Source organism: Leopardus geoffroyi, chromosome D1 (assembly GCF_018350155.1).
Source record: "Leopardus geoffroyi isolate Oge1 chromosome D1, O.geoffroyi_Oge1_pat1.0, whole genome shotgun sequence".
Lineage (NCBI taxonomy): Eukaryota > Metazoa > Chordata > Mammalia > Carnivora > Felidae > Leopardus > Leopardus geoffroyi.
The window spans coordinates 79,369,711-79,394,355 of NC_059329.1; the positions used below are offsets into that span (position 1 = coordinate 79,369,711).

Consider the following 24,645-nt stretch of genomic DNA (forward strand, 5'->3'; position numbering starts at 1 on the left):
GGCTCTGTGCTGACAATGCGGAGCCTACTTGGGATTCTCTCTCTCCCTCTCTCTCTGCCCCTCCCCCATGCACACTCACATTCTCTCCCCCTCGCAAAATAAAACCACATTTAATAAAAATAAAACAAAATCAACTATTGCATTAAAAGATAAATGGTGTTTTAGGAGCTCCATGAGAGGTCTAAGAATAAAACTGTGTAGTATATATCAAGCTTCAAGCAAGGAAAAAGATGTCCATACAAATCTTTTTTTTTTTTTTTTTAACTAGGCAAAGAACTTTATTAATCTTGTTTCAAACTTTATTCCCAGGCTTCTTCAGCTTAATTAGCTACAACGAATGAATTGTGTATAAGCAAAAACTGAAAAGAGCTGCAGTGTCCAGGGGGTTTGAGCTTAAAAATATTAGAGATCTAGATTTTATCAGATCCACGAACAACATATTTAAAAAGCAGTGATAATATAAAATAGAAGCTCCCAGTAACTTCTTCAGGTTTTATCTTCTTCAGAAATTGACTCAATTCAGTGTGCTTCATTCTTGGAAGCTTCATCAAAATTCTCCACAAGATCTGGAACTTTATCATCATCATCCTTTCCGGTAGCAAGTGGTGCCTTTCCATCCACAGATTGTTTGGGCAGAGCTTCAGCCAGCCTTCTTAACCTAGTCACACTGTCTGCACCAAGTTGGTTTAAGATACTGGGTAGCATGTCTGTCAGCTGTCATGATAGTTTCTTTCATCTTGTTGGAGCAGAAATGGGACCACGCGGGGGACTAGGGTTTGGTGCTCAGGGGGTTTCGGGTGGACCAGCTGAGATTAGGCACACACACGTGGGGACACAAGATCTGTACAAACATTTTTTTATATCTGCAAAATTCATGAAAGTTTTCTGGTGAATGTGATGTGACCTCTAATTAAGAAAAAATAATCCCACAAGGTCTCCTGTGCCCCAGAGATAGTTATCTCTAAGATTGTGTGTTTTCACTTGGCAAGAATCACCTCAGACTATTATCCATGCTATTCTTTTAAACAAGCAGTCATTTCAATTATCTTTTTAGAGATACCTGTTCATTTTAAATAAAACAGCCCCTTTTGATCAGATCAACTGAGTATAAACTTGAATAGCAAGACCTGACAAGATTAGGGTCATGACACATGAAACACTAAGTAACGAAATTAGAATCTGTTGAACTGAGACTGCAGACTTTCACCAAACTAAGACCATCTAAGCAGAAGTTACAGAAGTTAACAATAGATGAATTTGAAGATAAATATTTCCCAGACATAACACAGTTGATTAAATAGAAAACAAAATCTTTCTTAAAGAGTTTGTTTGTTACACAATCCAATGTCTGATCTGGTTTTTATAAAATATGCTTAGATGACACTCTAAAACTATTCATGAGGCAGACCAAAGAATTAATTAATTGAAATTAAACAAGTTGATTGCAAGTACAGATTACTGAACGTTAAGAATTTTCATGCTTATTGAAAAATAAATTTCTGGATCTTAAAATGTACTAAGGAATAATGAAGGGAAGATTATATCTTTTAATATGGTGCTTCTTGGTGATGCATTTCATTAGAAACATGTCTTTTCTTTGGATCAATTGTTATTGTCATAATATAGGACATTACAGGGCCCTTGAAAACACTTCTTTTACTATTTTATTTGTTTGTTTGCTTGTTTGTTTATTTATTTATTTTGAGAGAGAGAGAGCATGAGTGAGGGAGGGACAGAGAGGGACAGAGAGAATCCTGAGCAGGCTCTGTGCAGTCAGCCACAAACTGTGAGAGCCACAAACTGTGAGGTCATAACCTGAGCTAAAATTAAGAATCTGACACTTAACTGACTTAGCCGCCCAGGTGCCCCACTGAGTATTTTTAAACACTCTTGGATAAGTTGTTAATCGACTTCTTAGGGATTTTGAGACTTATATACCAATTTTTTTAATCTTCACGTATTACATGTTAAGATATTTTTTTTTTAAAGCAGGCTTTTTGAAAGCCAGTTTGGAATAATGAGAAGACTTTAAGATCTGGAATCAATCATCTTAGGTTTGAATAGTAACTCTAAATTACCATCTAAGCAAACTTAAGAAATTTATTTAATCTCTCTGAAGTGTAATTCCTTCCTCTGAAAAATGTCATGTTTAGTATTTATTCCAAAACTTTGCTGTCAATGTCAAACAATACTATGAGTTTAAATTAATTACTTATGCACTGGTTAAAAAAAACTAAAAAAAGTCTATGATATACTTACTGCACTAAATTTCTAAATATGGAGGATATTATTAAATTGGATCAAAGTCCAATTCTGTTTCTGCAGAGTAGCATTCCTATATTGGAAAATAAAAGCCATATTCTTTGATTTCCAAAACAAAAAAAAATTGTACTATTTTATTAATATACTTCTATATTATAATAAAGATAACAAAATTAATATTAAAGGTGTGCTTCTTTAGTGTCTCAAACCTTGTATAGTGTTTAGGAACTGAAGTATCAATAACTAGGTTGTATTATTGTCTCATTTGAAAAATGTCTATCCCATCGTTGTCATAGAATCAAGGAAACTGAGCTAGAAGAGACTTAACATTGATCAATTTCAGCCATATTTCTTTGAAAATGTTAGCATGTCAGGGCACCTGGGTGGCTTAACTCGGTTAAGTGTCCGACTTCAGTCAGGTCATGATCCAGTGGCTCGTGGGTTTGAGCCCCGTGTCAGGCTCTGTGTTGACAGCTTGGAACCTGGAGCCTGTTTCAGATTCTGTGTCTCCTTGTCTCTCTCTGCCCTCCCCTGCTCACACTCTGTTTCTCTCTCTCTCAAAAATAAACACTTAAAAATGTTAAATAAAATGTTAGAATGTCTCCAGAAATTTAAAATAAAACATATTAATGGATATTCTTTGGACAGTCAAATTCATACTCTTCCTGTTCCTTCTGTACTAAATACAGATCATGACATTATAATTATGTTATCTATATTCAGACATGTTGGTATAGCACACTTTTCTTACAGGGTGCTTTTCTAAAAATAGGAAAGATCAATGATATTCCTCAGAATTACAAAGAAACTTAAAGGCTTTTCTAATTTCAAAGACTGGACTCTTCCCAATAAAAGACTTAGTCATCAATTATAATAGAAACAAAGTATGTTGCTGCGTCTTTTTGCTTCTTTTTTAATTTTTTCCCTTAGAGTCTGGAATTATTGATGCAGAGATATTAAGCTTCTAGGGAATAGATAAGAACAAGTCACAATATATTTTAAAATATTTTTAGCCTGGGGATGCCTGGATAGCTCAATTGTTAAGCAGTCAACTCTTGATTTTGGCTCCGTCATGATCTCATGGTTCCTGGAATCAAGCCCTGCATCAGGCTCTGTGCTGGGCATGGAGCCTGCCTGGAATTCTCTTTCTCCTTCTCTCTCTGCCCCTCCCCAGTTTGTGTGTGTGCACCCTCTCTCTTTCCCCCTCCTTCTCTCTCTCTCTCTCTCTCTCTCTTTCAAAATAAATAAATAAGCTTAAAAAAATTTAGCCTATTTATATTGGCTTAAAGAGGGGATAAAAAGACAATCTGCAATCCTCACTCTTAACATAGTATAGGAGGACAACATCTACATAAATACAGAATGTCTTAGCTTCAGAATTCCATTTTGGAACATTCACATCATGATATGGGACTGACGACATTTAAATCTAACTCAAACCTTAAGGTTAATAATAAAAAGTTTTCCTAGATGTGAAAAAAGAAAATAAAAAAGGAAAAGGTAAATGGAGGGATATTTTACAAGGATTTTAGTCTTTTTCTATATTCCAAATCCTGAAATTGGTGAAGAGATGCTTCTGTTGCTAGATTTCCCCAAAGAAAAGCAAAACTTGTGGTTCTTGTTAATTAGGTCATAAATACACAAGATTTATTTGAAATAATTTGAAAATTGATGTGGAGGGAGAGGCATATGTGTGTGTGAACATAACAATCTAGGCTTTATTTTGAATAGCATGTGATTGGGCACCATATCTTTACATGATTAGAAATCTTCAGTTCTATGTCAGTTATCCATTTACTGCCTCTCAGCTCCACATCTACCCTTTTTGCCTTGTTTTTTGGTACTGTAACTGGATCTTGTGAGCATTTCTGCTTTGTTGGTTACCATAATATTAGGGTTTTTTTAAGTTTATTTTTATTTATTTTGAGAAATAGAGAGCAAGCAGAAGAAGGACAGAGAAAGGGAGAGAGAATCCCAAGTAGCATCTCTGTGCTGTCAGTGCAGAGCCAGATGCGGGGCTTGAACTCATCAACCATGAGGTCATGACGTGAGCCAAAATCATGAGCCAGATGATTAACTGAATGAGCCACCCTGACACCCCACCATAATATTAGGCTTTTGAAGGGTCATTGCAAGTAGAAGGATTTTTTTTTTTACCTGGTTTGGAGCTTTTCTGCCAGTTTCCTGGCTAGTAGTGTGCAAGAGATCACGTGGTGCACAACCCCAGAAGGTTTTAACTGCAGCAAAGCAAGTACCTTTTCCGTGAGTTTTACATGTACCACATGAGGTGGTTTTCCAGCTGCAGCCTGTGGCATCTCAGAGAATTTCTCTACCACCCAGTGGGCCTCAGACACAACCTCTCCAATGAAGTAAATATCTTAAGCTTGGTGTAGGGTCACTCCCCTTCATAACTGGCTATTTCCTTGGAGTCTCTCATTTTGCTTTAAATGTAGTAGCTGCTCCCTATTTCAGTCATTCCCATATTTTTTAGAGTTCTCTTTGTCTCTCCTACAAATGTATCTCCTCTTTACTGGTGATAATTCTTCATGTAAAAATTCTCCCACTTAAATTATTGGTGTGCTGCCTCCTGACTCTACTCTGATAGATAGATATATGTCCCAGAAATCTTCTGTTTTTCAAAAGCTCTTTTTCCTTATTTCACAAAGGTTAAAATCAAAGGCATGGGAATCAGATTGCCTGAGTCTGTATTCTGGTCCTGCTATTGAACTTTTTGGTGATGTTTTGGAAAAGTTATTCCACCTCGGTGAGCCTCTGATTCCTTGTCTGCAAAATGGAGGTGACAAGAACACTACTTGTCTGATAGGGTTGTTGTGAGGATGAAGTAAATTAATTCATGCAAGGCAAATAGGAGACAATCAATTAATGCCAACCATTATTATTATCACTCCTTTACTCTCTCTTCATGGAGCTATAGACACAAAAAAAATATAATATACATATTCTTTCATAAATTTTGTATAGTATATAAAAAGTAAAATAGAATGTCTGACTTAAATATTCCCTTTAACAGGTAGCCTTTCCTAACCATATTTCATCTTCCTACTCCTTTGTGTTATATACGACTTTATCCTTGCAATTATCATGCTGCACTGTAAACAGTTTCTTTGAAAATCTATCTTCTAGACTAAAATGAAAGTCAGATGCTACAGCTTGCTCGTGCCTCACATCTAATAAACACTTATGGAACACTTAAGGAAGGAATGCATTTATTTTTTTTCTATCATTCCCTTCAATTTTCAAGAAACAAAACTAACCTGAAATATAAAACTGATCCCATCATCTTCAATCCGAGAAACTATTTTATTTCCTGTGACACAGAAGGAAAAGAGAGAAGTACAAACCTAATAGGGTCAGGCGCCAAAGGAGATTCCGGAGAGACGTGATAGGTGCTTAACAGTTAAAGACCTATGAGCTCTGCTAATGCATGCTGACTAGAGTAAGCAATACCCTCTATCCCAAACCACCTCTCTTTCCTTTTCCTTAATTAGTTTGTTAATGAGCTAATGCTTCCAATGGACTGTGAAATTAAAACAATGTGCTTTCTACTGTGATCGCTAAACGTTTTCACTGGACATAAAATGTGTTTCACCCTCAATGGGATTTTCTTTTCTCTATTTATAAACAAATCAAAAAGACAGCATCAAAGAGGTGCAGGTGTCTGGTGGGTAAATAAATAAACACTCCCAGCATGTGGAACAATTAAATAATCTCAAACAAAATGGGATCAGAAGCAGATGCACTCACCACAGGAACAAGGTTTTATAGGCAAAGGGAATAACTCCAAATGAATCTGCAACAGAGGCACTCGGCTCAGTGGGCCAGCCAATTTTGCATCTGTCCCTTTGGCGATGTAGAGTGCTCTGGACACTCTCAGGACACACTTGGGACAGATCTCTTCAGGCACTTCTGAGGGAAGAATGATGGAGTTTAACATTGCCAAGTAATCAGATAAAGCTGAAGTGGACTCACAAACGCAGACTCTCCCAGCAAAACCAGAACACAATATTCCTTAAACAGGCACCATACTTTCTTGTCTCTGTGCCCTGTTTCTGCTTCCTGGAATCTAGTTTTCTTGCTTATAATGCCCACCCCAAATTAAACATTTTGAGGTTAAGTAATATTCATTCTAGAATCTTTAAAGGTCATTTACTTCATGAAGCATCACCTAATCACTTTAGCCCTTTGTGCATTAAAATAGCACACTTGCTTTAAAAACAACAACAGCAGCAAAACTTTCTAACAAAACTTATTGTACAACTAAGTGAGCTGTTTGGAAAAATATTTGTTGAATTTAACTTGGAGGCAGAGCATCTAAAACAATTAGAGGTGACATAAAATTAGAGAAAGAGAAATAACACCAGTTTGGGAGGGGGACAATTCATAGCATGTTTTGGTGATGAGATAATTTACATGAAGAAAGTCATGTGAACCTTAAAGGATGGAAAGGATTTCAACGGACAAAATGGTGATCACATGACCCAGATAGGAGTGGACCCCGCAAGACAGAGACAGACAAGGGAAATAATACTGGATTGAGGGCATTAGAATTAAACCATTTTGATTCTAGTGTGGGGTAGGCTTGAATAAATGGAATAAGTTAAGGCTACACAAGGAGGTTAAATCAGGAGAGGGAAGAAAATTAAATATTAAGCATGAGCTTTGGACTCAGTCTATTAAATATTTTAAGACCACTAAAGGTTTCTAAGATTTGAAGACATTAATTTGATTCTGCACTTACCTTTAAAGTTTCAAAAAAAGAAAAGTTTTACATTTTCCTGGAAAATATACATAGATATTTTAAGAAAGAAGTGGTGAAAAGAAACATTCTTATACATGTAGTTTAATAAGCAATTGGATGGCATTGTTGAACATTAGAAAAGATGTCTAAAATAGCTAATGCAAAGCAATCATTATGCACGTGGAAAAAGTGGCATTGCTCAGACTTCCACAAAATGCACTTAAGTGTAAAGAAATCTACAATGACTCATTTGAACAGCTGGGGAGAATTTGAAAACAACAGCTAAGTCATTGAAAAAACGAACTAACCTGATTCAGAAAAACAATAAAAAAGATAGAAATCTGTGTGAACATCCTACTAAAACTTTTAAAGTTTTTTTTTTTTTTTTTTTTAATTTTTTTTCAACGTTTATTTATTTTTGGGACAGAGAGAGACAGAGCGTGAACGGGAGAGGGGCAGAGAGAGAGGGAGACACAGAATCGGAAACAGGCTCCAGGCTCTGAGCCATCAGCCCAGAGCCCGACGCGGGGCTCGAACTCACGGACCGCGAGATCGTGACCTGGCTGAAGTCGGACGCTTAACCGACTGCGCCACCCAGGCGCCCCTAAAACTTTTAAAGTTTTAAAAGTTCATTTGGGGGGCGCCTGGGTGGCTCAGTCGGTTGACCAACCAACTTCAGCTCAGGTCATGAACTCGCAGTTCATGAGTTCAAGCCCAGCGTCGGGCTCTGTACTGACAGCTCAGAGCCTGGAGCCTGCTTTGGATTCTGTGTCTCCCTCTCTCTCTGTTCCTCCCCTACTTGCTCGCTCTCTCTCTCTCTCTCTCTCTCAAAAAAAAAAAAATAAGTAAATATTAGAAAAATTAAAAAATAAAAATTCATTTGGAAAGCAGTTTTTATAATCCTGTTGTCATATGGAACTTAAACTCTGTAAAATAAGACATTATATAGACCCTAGAACAGAAAAGATAATGCCCCACAGGGGAGAAATGATTTACAGCAGTTGAATGCATTCATGTAGCATGTATTGAGTGCTTACTGTGGGAAAAGAGACAAATGGGATATATTCCCTAATTTAGAGTATATTGCAATTGTAGATGACAAGAACATAAAGATAGACCTTTGAGGTTTGTGACAGCTACCCTATGGTGAGAGATCATTAGACATGTGCTGGGTTCTTGTGGGCCCTTGAAAACACAATGTCGGGGGCTCCTGGGTGGCTCAGTCGGTTAAGCATCCGACTTCGGCCCAGGTCATGATCTCGCGGTCCGTGAGTTCAAGCCCCGCGTCGGGCTCTGTGCTGACAGCTCAGAGCCTGGAGCCTGTTTCAGATTCTGTGTCTTCCTCTCTCTCTGACCCTCCCCCGTTCATGCTCTGTCTCTCTCTGTCTCAAAAATAAATAAACATTAAAAAAAAGAAAAAAAAAGAAAAAAAAAAAAGAAAACACAATGTCGGATACCTCCCCTAATCAGATTGAGGATTCAGGGAAGCCTTTCTGGAGGGAATGGTTGATATACCCAGTTTCAGAGGACAAGTGGGAACTAATGGGGTAGAGGAGATTTAAAGTCATCCCAGGCTGAGAATGGTTAAATGCACAGAAGTAGGAAGTAGCATGATGTGAGGTACAATAATCAAGGTGTAATCTTTTAGTATCACCTGAAGGGCAGGACAGCCCAGTGGTTAAGATGGTAGAATCTAGAATGAAGCAAATCTGAATTCCCATCTGAGCTCTATTCTTTATATTTGAAACCAAAAATCATAGCAGTGCTGTCTAGGAAATGGCAATTGAGAGCCCACTCAGGCGTTGTTTTTTGTGGAGAACCTTAAAGCAAATTTGTGCCCCTGGAGAGAGCCAGCTCTCTGAAAAGATGGTTGGGAGGGGTATTCATCTCTGAGAAGGCTGCAAAGATGACTGTTTACCAGGAAACCTACTTCTAGAAAACATTTAAAGGAACTGCATTTGAGAGAGAGGCAAAAAGAAAGCCAAACAAAAACGAAAACAAAATGAATAAATAAATAAAAGATTAAAAGGATGAGTATTTAGTGATGATCTACTTAAGAGACAATGATATTCCTCTAAATCAGTATTTCTTTTGACAGAGTAATCGGTAATAACAACAGCACTTACTTATTTATTGATTTTTTCTATAATTAAATGTATTTGGGGCGGCTGGGTGGCTCAGTCGATTAAACGTCTGACTTTTGATTTTGGCTCATGATCTCACGGATTGTGAGTTCAAGCCCCATATCAGGCTTGATGCTGATGATGCAGAGTCTGCTTGGGATTCTTTCTCTTCCCATCTCTCTACTCCTCTGCCACTCAAGCTTGTGCTCTCTCTCTCAAAATAAATAAATAAAAACTTAATATTTAAAAATATACAGTAATTAATTATATTTTACATATATTATTTTTAGACAATGCATTTGAATCATTCTATAAAGACCATATTGCAACCGAATTTTACAATGCAAAGGTTTAGATTATGATACACAATACAAAATTAGTATTATTACTTTATCAGGTCATTTTGACTTCCATGTAAAATTACATTTCTTGGATATTTATTTACTATATTTACATAATTATTTGCTTTTTGCATGTTAAAAGTAGTTATGCATTTTTTTTTTAATTTTTCTTTAAATATATTTATCTCCCCTTAATAATCTGCATATAGAGACAGAGGAGAGAGAGAAATGAGTAAAGGAGATAAACCAGAAGAGGTAAAAACTAAAATAAGATAGTATTTACTAATTTACTATAGAAGGAAAACAAATTTAAGAGAATTCCTAACTGAGATGATGTTGCTGATACATGTGATAATGACGCAGTTTGGGTGAGATCTTATCTCCTCTTTGTTAATATGTATTATCTTTTAGTTGAACCAGTCAGGTAAGATAACTAGCTATTATTACTCTGTATGTTATATTATTCTTGCCATTTCAAAGCCTGTTGACATTTATTTTTCTTCTCCCATAGCAATCCGAATAGATTACTCAGGATAGATAATTAGATAATTTTCTCAATAGAAGGTGGAAAAAACCCAGAATCACAGAAAGTATAAAAGCATGACAAAGGTGATACAGCCAACTAGCACCAGAAAATCAGCTTCATAAGCTGATCTTCCTACTACAAACATACAGAATTATTCTATACATTTTTTTCTCCCTTCTTTACTTTTTTTCTTGTTGTTTAGGGTTTATCAAAGAGTCTGCCCATGGGTCTCTTTAATTTAATTTTGTATTGGGGCACCTGGGTTGTTCAGTTAGTTAAGTGTCTGACTTCGGCTCAGGTCATGATCTCGTGGTTTGTGGATTCAAGTCTTGCATCAGGCTCTATGCTGACAGATCAGAGCCCGGACCTGTTTTGGACTCTGTGTCTCTCTCTCTCTCTCTTTGCCCCCCACTACCCACGCTTTGTCTCCCTCTCTCTCTCTCTCTCTCTCTCTCTCAAAAATAAAATAAACATTAACAAAATTTTTTTAAATTTAACTTTGTATTTGTTTTTTATGTTATCAGTCTGTTTACTCTCAGTTAATCATCTTCTTAATAATATTCATAGGATGTATGCATATAAATTGTATTAGGATTGCTTTTTAGCAACAGAACCAACTTTCAAGTGTTTTTATTAGTTACATGTATAAAAATAATTTTATTGTACTTTAATTAGTGAAGAGAGGTATACCTCATGCAATCCACCGCATATAAGATAACCTTGGATGAGTGTTTTAGCTCCTGGACAGGTATAGCATTTATTCAACTTAGGGGTATGGTTCAAAGTGTGAGTCCAAGGCTACAGCTCAGTGGAGGGGTGCTCAGCCTGAAACTCAAAGGACCTCTTAGTAATGAGATTATTTTTCATCATTAAGGGAGAAGGGCTCTCTCATTTATCGGGGCATGTGTACTGGAAGACGGATGCATTGGCAAATATTCGCAGCCTGAAATCAAAGCCAGTATGGGCCATTGGTCAGAATCATTCAATTCAACTCAAAGACAAGATATTACCTTCTGGAACGCACATAAAGAAAAAGGTAAAGTAAACTATATTTTGAGATAAGACATCTACTATGCGATGACAACTGTTTTATAGTCACAAACCAGCCTCAAAAAACTGTCCTATTTTGGTCCTGGAAATATACTCAACTTCTTTAGCATTGTTTTCCTCTGTCAGCATTTGAAATGGCGTGATCATTCATTTTCTCTTTAATCAGTCTCTTCCCCAGGCTCCTCCAGAATAGTCTCTACTCTTTTTGCCAAATGATAGGCTGTATTGTGTTTTTTCTATTATGTATGGTGACCAAAGGATTGGATTTGGATGTCACCATGTACTTCCAAATGTTTACCCATCTTTGAATTATGTTTATTACAACAGTCTGTCAATAATGTGTTTAAAATATTAGCAATGATTACTACTAATCAACAGATAGTTGAACAATAATATTGAGTGATGACTGCAGTTGTCTTGTGAGCAAGGGAGCTCTTATTCCAAAATTCCAAAGGAACTTAGTTTATGTTTAAAGCAAAGAGTATGTATTTTACTATTCTACCAAGGAGCTTTCATACTGAAGAACTGACAAATTGATCACATCAAAATGTTCTGTTTAATTTCTAGCATATCTTTTCATTATTATTAGCTAGATATTTTTGCTCCTACCATCTTTGTCAATTACCCATTACTGCATATCATACCAACCCAAAACGTAGTGGTTTACAACAATGATAATATTTTGCTCATAAATCTACAAATTGGGCAGGTCTCAGTAGAACAGCCTTTTTTCTTTCTCCCTGCAACTGAATATCAGCTAAGGTAGCTTGAATGTTGAGAATGAAATCACCTTGGGGCTTGGTCACTCATATGTCTGGTAGTTAATGCTTGTTGTTGACTGAAACTTCAACTGGGATTGCAAACAAAACATCTTGACGTGTCTTTTTGATGTACCTCCTTGCCTTCATAACAGCTTAGTATCTGGATTCTTCCTGAGACATCTCAAGAAGCCAATCATAAATTTTATTACCCTTTTTTGGGCTTAACCCTAGCAGTTAATTTTATTTTAGTCACAGGCTTACCCATGTTAAAAGGAAAAAAAGAAACACTTCAACAATCAATGGAGGAATAACAATATCACATTTTAAGAAGCATATGTAGGATAAAATATATTTTCGTGGACTTTCCTGGGAAATATATTTGCTACAGTCTGACCTCTGGCCACAATAGTTTATCACCTCTACACATGCAAAATTTCCTCATCCTTTCTCCCCAAGATATCTCACAAAGTATCATCTATGATGGTATTAGACTTAGGCTGGAGGTCCAACATCTTACCATCAAAATATGTTCAAGTGCAGTTGAAGGTCTTTGAATCTTATTCCTTGATAATGACCCCTTTATTAGATTTGTTCCCTCATTCTGTTGTTTAAAAATGATAAGGTAGCTATCAAATTTACTTCAAAATAAAATATATTCTAGTATCTGAAAGTCACATCTATGTAAATTTCATACTGTCCTCGAAACACCCATTAATTCCAAGGTATTACTACATAATTGATTCACAGCCTGAAAAACTGAACACCCTAGACTGATGTGTATAGCAACAAAAGAAGTTTTCACAGAACTGTCTGTCTTATTGAAAGTTTTATGAGATTGATTGTGCTTATTTACTGAGGGATATTCCACTATGCCATCAATATTCTCTGTATTTCCCACTACTATCTGTGCTCATGGTTATGGGAACGCTTACATAATCCAGTGATGGAGAAAAAAGAGGCTTCCATAATTCAACACTGAACTACAGTGGTGTGCCTTCCAAAACATAAAATGCCACAATTTTGAGCCTTTCAGGTATCAATTGCCACTAAATATTAACATGAGTAAATTTTTTTCCAACTAACTGCAGTATAGTTTTGTAAAACAATCTTTTATAAGACAGTCTGCCACACAGAATAATAAGAGTTAGGAAGATTTATTGGATGTGCAGTTTCATTTCCACACTGATCATCTCAAGATATCTTAACACACATAGGCGCTCTTCTTGCCTACACTCTGACCAAAGACCATAAGTCACAATGTAACAATATTACGGTGACAAGATCAGTTATCTTCAGAAATAAGGACGCATTTGAGAGGGATAGGGCACTATTAGTAATTATATTAGGGCAAAAGTTGTAAAACAGAATAATCATGAGTACACTGGGATATGTGCATAAGCAAACATGGGTGTACTTTGTGTTTGAACAACAGTTGGAATCCTAATTCTGCCCCTTATCTCATGCAATTCACTTAACCCTTATACTCTCAGTTTTCTTACCTAAAGAAATAGAATAATCAGACATCTCACTATTTCTATTAAATTATATAAATAAAATACTCTTAGCATATCTGGCACAATTAGGGTCCTCAGTGAATGGCAATTAGCTTTGTTATTATTGTATTCTGATTGTCTAGAATAGTATCTGGTACATGATATATCCATAATAAATATTTGGTGAACAATAAAAAGAATTAATACATACATAAATCAATGAAATGAAGAAGTACCATTAGTATTCAATGAAGTCAATTAATACTCCTGGTGATCTGACTACATGTCATAGTAGGATTGGAAAATAGACAAAAGCATGTCCTGGGACACAGTCAACCTGGATTCAGAAAAACTATAAAATATGGAATGAATTGACTTCTTATACTATTTACCAGAAAATTAATCTGTATGCATCTGGAGCATAAGAACACTTGTGATTTAGGTTTCTATCCATTTGATTTAATCATGTAAGATATCTTTACTGTTTTCAGTTTTAAAACACTTTCTCAATTTCCCTGTTGTGTTATTGGAGATTGTATTAGTGAGAAAAGGAGAGGTTACACTGCATTATAAGTAACAAGCTATAAGCACAATTCTTTTAATGCATTCACAAACATTGTTATGGTTATATATTATGTAACAATCAATTGTACCCCTTGGCAAATTTCTCAACAGAAATTTCTCTCCTTTTCAGGCCAGGAGAGAATGGGATGACATTTAAAATATTGAAAGTAAATTATTGTTGGGGGAGCCTGGAGGCCTTATTTGGTTAAGCATCTGACTCTTGATTTTGGGTTAGGTCATGATCTCATGGTCATGAGACTGGGCTCTGTACTGGGCCTGGGTGTTGGCTCTGTACTGGGCCTGTAACCTGCTTGGGATTCTCTCTCTCCCTCTCTCCTTCTGTCCCTCCCCATTCCTGTGTTCTCTCTCTCAATCTCTCTCTCTCTCTCTCTCTCTCTCAAAAAGAGAGAGAGAAGGAAAGAAAGAAAGAAAGAGAAGAAAGAAAGAAAGAAAATCATTGTTACCTACAGACTCTATACCCAGCAAAACTGTCCTTCAGAAACAAATGTGGGATAAAGACATTTGGGAACAAAACTGAGGCAGTTCATTACCACCAGACCTACCTTACAAGAGATGCTAAAGGAAGTTCTTTAAATAGAAGTAAAATATCCATACCGCAAGTTCATTGGCTGAACACGGCCACTGTCTTTGCTCTGCAAACTATCAGCTGTCTGTCCTTCTCTTCACTAGAGCCTCACTTAGCTGCACAAATTTCAAGTGTTTTCACCAGCCTTTCTGGTCAAAGGGGGCCAGAATATACTCTCCACCCCAGGTAAGGTAATGTCACAGCCCTCCCTGCCTGAATGGAAAGAGGAGAAAGCACTCTAAGCTACTTTTAATTTCCCAGTCTCCCTAGTTGGAAGGGGCTGGGAGCTACACTCAGCCTTGGACCTCCTGCATGCATGTAATACAGGAAGCTTCTATGCCTAGTATTGACTTTGTTTGGTGGGTGATCAACTCTGCCCACCCACTTCTTTGACCAGCTTGAGCACTGCTAGGTTGCACACAGGCATGGTCATGAGCCCCTCTGATCAGGTAGAGCTGGAAGACATTCTTGACAGGAGGGAAGGAGTGACTCAGCACCTTACCAAGGCACGAGCAAATACAGCTCTAGGGCCAGCAAAACTCCTTGTTTCAGGATCTTAATCAGGTTATTCTGTACCTTGCTGAGTTCCCTGATTGGAGTCTGTCAGTTTTGCAGATGAGAAAAACTGCTGTTTGGGACTACTACTTAGATACTGCAGCTATCAGCCTGGTCTGCAGAGATCTATTCACTGGTTGTTACAAGCTCCCCCTTGCTTTCTCTGTTGTAGTCAGATTCCCAGTGAAATCTGCCCCACAGATTCCCTTGCAATTCCCATGGTGAAATATCAAAGTAGGGGTTCCCACAAAGTGACCCACAATGCTGAAGAGGGGTACCTGGATGTATCTCCTGAGTTCTATTTCCCCACTGAAGGTACTCGAAGTTCAGGGAGACCTCTCCACATGGTGCTGCACTGGAGAAATGTGGTCAATGTGTAACTGTTTCTCTTAGCTTTCTATTGTGACCTCTCTTGGTCTCTGAGGTATAAGGGGATGCTTCAGCCTCATCCCTATGCTCTAGGATTCTCTCAGTGGTGCCTTGTTTTCAAATAGATGTCCATTGTTCTTGTGAGGAGGAACAAATTCAGGAACAACCTATGTCACCGTTTTGGTAATCACATTCAGCCCCATTATTCTTTAATATTATCCCATAACATTTTTTTTCTGTTTTTTAGAATAATATATTTACTAATTCTAATTTACATAATTTACTAATTTATAATTTACATAATATTCTATTATGTTTAGGTAACTAAATTAGTTTCCCAGCATTGCCATAACAAATTTTACCACAAAAACTTGGTGCTTTAAGACAAGAGAATTTATTCCTCACAGTTCTGAAAGCCAGAAGTCTGATGTCAAACTTTCATAGAACTTAAAGAGCAAAGTGGAATTCTTTTTTACCACTCAATTCTAAGCTTTGAAAATTTAGGTCATGGAGTTTCTAGATCATTTCTTTAGCATGCTTCTATCCATCAAGTTCATCAGAAGCTGGCCATAGGGTGAGGACTCAAATGACAGCAATTTATTGAGGGAGTGCTCTCATAAGAAACCATTACAAGAGTGCGGGAAGCAGAAGAGAGGAGAGGAACTTAACCCGAGGTGTTATTTCAAGCAAAAACTTGAAAACAAAAGCAATTTCAAGCAAAAACTCAGCCTCAGCTTCATCATGCTTGGGATTTCTAGGGGTCAATTCTGCCATACCCTTGGTCTCTACTGGGGACATGTGAACTAAGTTTTATTCTTCACCAGAACCTCTCCAGGTTAGTATGAACTCAGGCACTTCTAGATCTTTGTATGTATAGAAAAATGTAACTGAAGAGCAGTCCTGTGAGGACAGTCACACCTGCTATCGTCCACCTTTAACATCTTTCCAATGCACGTCCATCTCCCATCTCACATTAGGTACACTGTGTCCTGCCAAGACATTTTTGAGATGACATGTACTCATAATTCCGGGGCAAAATTTACAGTAGGTAGTTTAGAAAGATGAGCTATCTCTAACTACTGTAGTTTATCCTGAAATTGCAACTGATACTCATTATATACTTCTATCAACTATTCTGGATTCCACTCACCCTACCGTGGCTCTTCTGGTGTCGAAGAAGTTTTCCCAGTGAGAAGCATTTCAACTCCTGAGTATATTCCCAAATTAAAGTTGTAAAGAGGAGATATAAGGAAGAATGTTTGGGGTGCCTGGGTGGCTCAGTTGGTTGAGTGACCAACTTCGGCTCAGGTCATGATCTCACAGTTTGTGGGTTCGAGCCGCATGTCGGGCTCTGTACTGACAGCTCGGAGCCTGGAGCCTGCTTCGGATTCTGTGTCTCCCTCTCTCTCTGCCCTTCTCCCACTCATGCTCTATCTCTCTCTGTCTCAGAAATAAATAAACATAAAAAAAAAAAAAGAATGTTCATAGTAGCACTACTTAGTAGGGAAAAAAAAGAAGATAGCAAGAAAATATTTAAAATTAAGAGAAAAGAAAATGAAATACCTTATGCCAGTGAAAATTAATTCCTATATGCATAACATGAATACATTTTAGTGATCTAATGAGTGAGGAAATATAAAGAAATGTCTTTTTTTATAAAGTTCAAAAGCACAGAAAACAAAAAATTCATTGTTTACACATAAAATGTATACATGTGTGACTAGTACATAAACAGAATAGTGCTTTCATCTGTGGAGGAGAAAGGGACTTAGGATAGGAAAGGCCTATATAAATATGTAGTAGTAAGTAAGGGATTGAATAGTGACTTTAGTAATACTCATTATATTATCAAAGTAAACACATAAATGTGGGCCAAAGATAACCGTGTATCTACTACCAAGGATATCACTAATCCATCTGCACACCTGAGTTCCATTAAAAATAAAAACTTTCCAGATTGACTGATTCGAATGTACAGCTAAGATTGAAAGCTACCACACTAGATGATCTGCAAAAGTTTCTTTTTGTAACAAACTGTGGCAAAAAAATATAGGGAAGATATTTCATTTATGAAAGTACACGTATGGGGTATTTGAGGGAATGAGCTTTTTTTAAATAAACAAATGTTTTAAACATTTTATCTTGATGTATAATAAAAGTCTGAAACAAAACATACCAAATTTATTTTTTTATTTATTTTTTTTTTTAATTTTTTTTTTTAATTTTTTTTTTCAACGTTTATTTATTTTTGGGACAGAGAGAGACAGAGCATGAACGGGGGAGGGGCAGAGAGAGAGGGAGACACAGAATTGGAAACAGGCTCCAGGCTCTGAGCCATCAGCCCAGAGCTTGACGCGGGGCTCGAACTCACGGACCGCGAGATCGTGACCTGGCTGAAGTCGGACGCTTAACCGACTGCGCCACCCAGGCGCCCCAAAACATACCAAATTTAAATTTGATCTCATAATATGCATTCAAATACTAATAAACTCCTTCAATAGGAGTAGAATGATTTTAACAGTCCTGTAATGCAGAAATGGCTCCACAAAGTCATATAACCCAAGTAGGTCAATTATATACTGAAGGGAAAGTATATAGAAATACAAAGTTTCACTGGAAAGAGTGAAAAACCAAGGGACTTCTTAACAAACTCTAAGCCCCATTTTAATCTCCTTATTTCAACAATGCAAGAACCTGTTTGTTTATTCACATGGACACTTTGACCACTTTAACACAAAGAAGAACCATAGTATAATAATGAACCTGACATGAAGATAAATGACTCCAATTAGCTTCCTCATTAGTTTTAACTAAGATTACTTCTTTAGTCATGACTGATTTATCTCCGTTTCACTTCACTAGAGCCTCAGGAAGTTGCCTGCCAGATTAAAGCCAGGTAAAGAGAGTTCATTTAAAATCTAGACAGTCGTCTGCTATTTTCCCTTGGATCAATCTGTGACTGGCACTCAAGAGTGGATTCACATATGTGTGATTTTGCCATTATTCCTATAGAGCAATGATCAGCAATTTTCAAACAACATTCACAAAAATAGTGATAAGCATGTAATGTATGTCTATATTGCATGTGATGAAGGAAAAACTACACATTTTCAACAAGTATCTGCAGAACTCTTGAAAAATCCTGGTTTGAATTTATGTTTTTCACAGTCTCACTCTGTTTCACTTTGTCATTAAACCACAGAGAGTGGGGACTGAGAATGGGGACAGGCACATTGGTGGAATAAACTAAAAGCATTCATCACATGCTTAGGATTCTTCCTAGGTGCCTGGAGTTGGCAAACTGTGAACAAATATGAAACTATGTTCTTGGGGTGCCTGGGTGGCTCAGTTGGTTAAGCATCTAACTCTTGATTTTGGCTCATGTCAGGATCCTATGGTTCATGGATCTCTGTACTGAGAGCACAGAGCCTGCTTGGGTTTCTCTATCTCCCTGTCCCTCTGCCCTTTCCCCGCTTACACGTGTGGGCTCTCTCTCTCTCTCTCAAAAAAAATAAACACTAAAAAAACAAAAAAAAAAAAAAAAAGCAACTGTGTTCTTTAGGTTTACAAAAAAGGCAGACCAGCCACAGAGATTTGCCTTTCCTTAGGCGAAGGAAATCTTCCTTAGGTGAAGATTAACATTTTGTGCTTTCTTGATGGAGACTTAGCCTACAGAAGGCAGTAAGTCCCTTGTGAGAAACTATGTGTGCCTGTACCCAGAGTTTACTCCAGGCAGAAATTGCCCAATTTCCCTGCGTCATACTTCCCTCAGGGTCCATGTGGTATGGGATCCATGGGCTGAAGTACTTTCAAACACTAACATTAGAAAAGAGACGGATGCTTTCAACAGAAATTCGAGATCCTGAAAGCTCTCTTTCTATACCTAAGTGGTGGAAAAATGATTTGCTCATCTGATTATTAACTGATTATTCATTCAAAAGCCATAAAGGCAGAAACTTCTGCACCATGCACCACCTGATTTTTTTTTGTCAGAACTCAAGATAACTTAGCACCTGACTCAGTTCTAGAGTTAAAGAAACATTAAAACAGAGCAGGAAGACCATAAAAAACAAAAACAAAAACAAAAACAAAAAAACAGTAACAACAAAAAATCCACAGATACTTAGAGCTCAACGATATAAAATCAAGGTAAAGATTTACACTAGGAAGTCACCTTTGAAATAGAACTGAGGGAAGAGTCATGTAAAAAATTGGACATATCTCTAAGAAATTCTGGTTTCTTTTAAGGTAAGGGATTAGAAGAGACAATTGTGAGGTTACAGGCACTCATTTCTACTGGAACAATATTGTATCCAGACCGTCTCATTGAAAAGTGTTCAAAGAAATAAATGTTGAGTCTCAAGTGATATTTCCAATTAAATTTGGATACTGTAGGTTTTAATCTCAATTCTATAATTATGTTCTCTTTAGCTATGAAAATTGATTCTGAAATCCATAACATAATTTATTTTTTACTTTATTTATTCTATTATGAAATATCATTCAAAATAATGATGCTTTTGAGAATATTAAGTGATTCATATAGTTGTATGTGATGTTTATTTGTACCATGCACAATGGTAGATTTAGTAGAAAATAAAGTCTATCAAGTTCTCTTAGCTATAATTATTAATAAGAAAAAGAAGAAAGGAAGGAGAAATGAAAGGCAGAAAAGGAAGAAGGCCATATTGCTATCTTAAAGTAACATACTTCCTAATGAGAAACACAGATTTATGCATGATTAAGTATTGCATGAGGAAGAATGCAGTAAGGGGATGGCAGAAATATAGCCACAGCCTATGGAAGTAATAAAGAAAAAACAGACGATTGTGGCTTGGGAGATGAGGAAAGTTTTCACAGCATAGGAGCTTAGCACTACACAATAAGAAGTATTTCAAAGGGCAATAATAACCAAGAAGTCGTTCTAGACTAAAAAGATTCATGTTACTATAACCTAAGCCAAACTAAAAAATTAAAAAACTAAAATATAATGGGATAATATATCACTTTTAACTTGGTATCAAACATGAATTACAGTTAGATTATGTTAGCATCACCTTCACTTAATTGGATATCCAGACGATGATCGTACTTAATTTCCAATAACTGAGATGAGAGAATACATTTTGCACATAGAATTCTTAGAAATAATTTGATATTACTTCACTGACTTTTTTGTGTCTGTCACTCTACTGTTACCTCTAAAATTGTTGTTTAATTTTCTCTATTAAAAAATCTTATTTGGGGCATCCGGATGGCTCAGTTGGTTAAGCATCTGACTTCAACTCAGATCATGATCTCACGGCTTGTGAGTTCAAGCCACACGTCGGGCTCTGTGCTGACAGCTCAGAGCCTGGAGCCTACTTCGGATTTCTGTGTCTCCCTCTCTCTCTCTGCCCCTTCCCTGCTCACTCTCTGTCTCTCAAAAATAAAGATATTGAAAATATTTTTTTAAAAATCTTATTCAAGTTTGCAAAACCTAACATTTATTTCTTAGAACCCAAATTTTGTAAGGGAAAATACATCTTACTTTGAAATTATGAAGTAATAGACAGGATGCTGGGAAGGGTATAAAAGTGACTTCAGTATGTATCCAAAAGTGTATAGCTAAGATTTACATATTATGAAAAAAATAAAGTATTGAATTTTAAGGCACAGATATTACTGATTTGCAATGAACTGTATATTTACAGGACTCAATAATAGGTAGAAAACAGATGTGTGCTAGGTATATAATTTCTTCTTCCAAGGAATGTAAGACCTATACAGAAAGTGGTTCAACCAAAATGACAAATTAGAGACCATTCCATTATCTCCAAAGTATAATGTAGTAATTTTCAATCATTTAATCTTTTTTAAAAATTTTTCTTAATGTTTATTTATTATTGAGAGACAGAGAGAGACAGAACATGAGCATGGGAGGGGCAGAGAGAGAGGAAGACACAGAATCTGAAGCAGGCTCCAGGCTCTGAGCTGTTAGCACAGAGCCAGATGTGGGGCTTGAACTCACAAACCGTGAGATCATGACCTAGGTGAAGTCAGATGCTTAACCGTTTGAGCCAACCAGGCGCCCCTTTAATCATTAATCATTTAATATTTAATAAAAATACATCTAGCACAAAAGGTATAAAACTTATGTATAACAACAGTACTCCTATTTACTTCACTAAAATTAAAGCAGCAGATATATGTTCTTTTTTTTTCTTTCTTTCTTTTTAAAAGCTTAGTTATTAATTTTGAGAAAGAGAGAGAGAGAGAATCCAGGAGAAGGAGAGGGGCAGAGGGAGAGAGAGAATCTCAAGCAGGTTCCACACTCAGTACAGAGCCCAATGAGGGGTTGGACTCACAAAGCAACAGATCATGACCTTAGCTGAAATCAAGAGTTGGGGGGGGGGCGGTGCTCAACTGACTGAGCTACCTAGATGCTCCTCTTCTTTTTTTCTAAATTACACTTCCATGAATAAGATATTTACAGCTACGCTGGTATGGATTATAGAATGATGTTAGGCGTTTATTCTTTTTTCTTTCTTCCACATATCTGTGAATGTACACCCACTCTGTAGAAATATTTTGGTTAGTAAGTTACAGATTATCTTCCCACAAATACTCAGACAAATGGAGGTTTAGGGGCTTCATAAAGCAAAAATTAATAATACGGGAACTAACTTTCAGACAATGGCTTACTAATCTTATTGGAAACCTAGATTGTTTTTTTAATCTATTTTTTACTGTTTTAATGTTTATTTATTTTTGAGAAAGGGAGAGATAGTGAACAGAGCATGAGGTGGGGAGGGGCAGAAAGAGAAGGAGACACAGAATCCAAAGAAGGCTCCAGGCTCTGACCTGTCAGCACAGAGCCCAATGCGGGGGCTTAGACCCACGAACCGCGAGATCATGACCTGAGCTGAAGTCAGACACTCAACCAACTGAGCCACCCAGGCACCCCCTTTTTACCATTTTTAATATGTTGAATTAATCTTCAAAATTTCATGTTAATTGGTAACAACCAAGCATTCAGTATTCTCATCAAGGGAAGGGAAGCAGATCCAGAAAGCAAAGAGGAAGAGGCCTGATGACTGCTTCTGTCCTATTCTTTCCCTTCTACTTCCTCTCCTTCTCTTCCTCCTGCTTTAAGTAGTAAAGCTAGAATTTTTCCAGAAGCCACACCTAGACACTAAATATATCCTTCTGACCAAAATTTTGCCAATTAGCTATAGCTGCTTATATAGGGGACTTGGAAATCAGGTCTTTAGTTGGGCACATTACTAACTGAAACAAAGCCCATGTAATGTAAGCAACAAAGAAAAACAGGGATACTTGGTAGGCCAAAAACATAATACCCAAGCCAACAACCTGAGTATTACCAATGACTCCATCATGCTTTCATATATGGAGAGATATACCATATTTATGGATCAAAATAGTTCATGTCATTAATATGTGAATTTTTCTCAAGATGATCTATAAATATGACCCTAACCTAACTGAAATTTCAGTAGAAGTTTTTGTAGAAGTTATCAGGCTGATTCTAAAATTTATATGGAAAATAAAGGAATTCAAATTTCCCAAAATTATAACAATACAAAGCAAAACAAACAAGGTTGGATGACTCACACTACCTCATTTTAAGAACAATCAAGTAAGTGTGAGATTAGTGAAGAATGTGGTCATAAGTCAATAAAAAATACAACATTCAACAATTAAACCTCAATATATTATGAATTGATTGTTGACAAGGATGTCAAGATTGACAAGAAATAGGAATGTTTTAAATAAATGACTACTGGACAATTGGACATGAACATTCAAAAAAGGAACAATCTATTTTGTATGAATTTAAAAAATTAACTAAAAATGGATGAAAAACCTAAATATAAGAGCTAAAACTCAAACTTCTAGAAGTAAACACAGAAAAAAATTTCAAGATCTTCTTAGGGAAAGATTTCTTAGATATGACACACAAAAAAAAAACAATCTACAAAAAAAAATTGATAAATTGAACTTCACCAAAATGTATAATTTCTGCTTTTTGAAAGTTTGAAGATAAGGCACCAACTGGGAGAAAGTATTTCTAAATCACATATTTAATAAAGGACTTATTTCCAGAACACAAAACAAAGTCTCACTTCCCTTCTCCAGCTTCTATCACACCTGCGGGAGGTCTTTGGTGTCACTTTCTAGAAGAGATAGGTACAATGGGGTCAAAATTTCATTCAGAGAACTTGGACAATTGAGAAAAGCAGAATTCATTTAACCATTAGTTTAATAAACTACAATAAGCTATAACTTAGAAGACATTTCAAGTTGACTCCTACTTACTACTCCAACCTTATTTCTCACTATCCTTCCATCAGACTACACGTGAAGAATTGCCATACTAAAATGATTTCAATAGGAATTTTAATTCCGAATGCAAAATTCACCCATAAGACAGGCTTTTCAGTACTTAAATTCTCGATAGAGCTAGGTACCAATTTAATGTTATTTGAGGATCTTCCATCTCATTTAAGCCTCTTTGGTCCTTTTGATACCAAGCACATGTCACCAAATTTAGCTAATTGTTGCAACAGCATCCTGCAGACAGACGTCTGACTGATTGTCTGAAATGACTAACAGTTTGGGATATTATATATGCAATTTACTGCCAAGAATAGGTAATAAGCTCAAAGAGCTATTAAGATGCAAAGAAGGGATGGATCAAAAAAAATCAAAAGCTGTTCACAATCACAAGTGAAAGTATAATTACCATACATTATAAGGGAAAGAGAACTAATACTGAGTAAGCACCTACCACCTATTAACCATCTTGCTATTTAATTTGTGAATATTATCTCATCCACAGAACAGCTACTTAATGTAAAAAGTACTATCTTCATTTTAGGTTAAAATTTTTATTGAAATAAAATATACTATATACTGTAACATTCACCCTTTTAAAGAGTGCAATTCATGGGGCGCCTGGGTGGCGCAGTCAGTTAAGCGTCCGACTTCAGCCAGGTCACGATCTCGCGGTCTGTGAGTTCGAGCCCCGCGTCAGGCTCTGGGCTGATGGCTCAGAGCCTGGAGCCTGTTTCTGATTCTATGTCTCCCTCTCTCTCTGCCCCTCCCCCGTTCATGCTCTGTCTCTCTCTGTCCCAAAAATAAATAAACGTTGAAAAAAAAAATTTTAAAGAGTGCAATTCAATGGCTTTTAATATATTTACCAAGTTATCCAACCATCATTACTATCTAATTTCTGAATAGTTCATCTCTCCCA

General features: G+C 36.6%; 1 long non-coding RNA gene across 1 annotated transcript; it reads right to left on the bottom strand.

Moving 5' to 3' along the window:
• Positions 1 to 263: 263 nt before the first annotated feature.
• LOC123602594 lies at positions 264 to 23,982 on the bottom strand. The gene is made up of 4 exons (XR_006714517.1): positions 23,972 to 23,982; positions 18,249 to 18,254; positions 6,089 to 6,092; positions 264 to 694 (listed from the first exon to the last, which is right to left on the bottom strand). It is a non-coding gene; the product is annotated as an uncharacterized LOC123602594 (long non-coding RNA).
• Between the last annotated feature and the right edge of the window lie 663 nt (positions 23,983 to 24,645).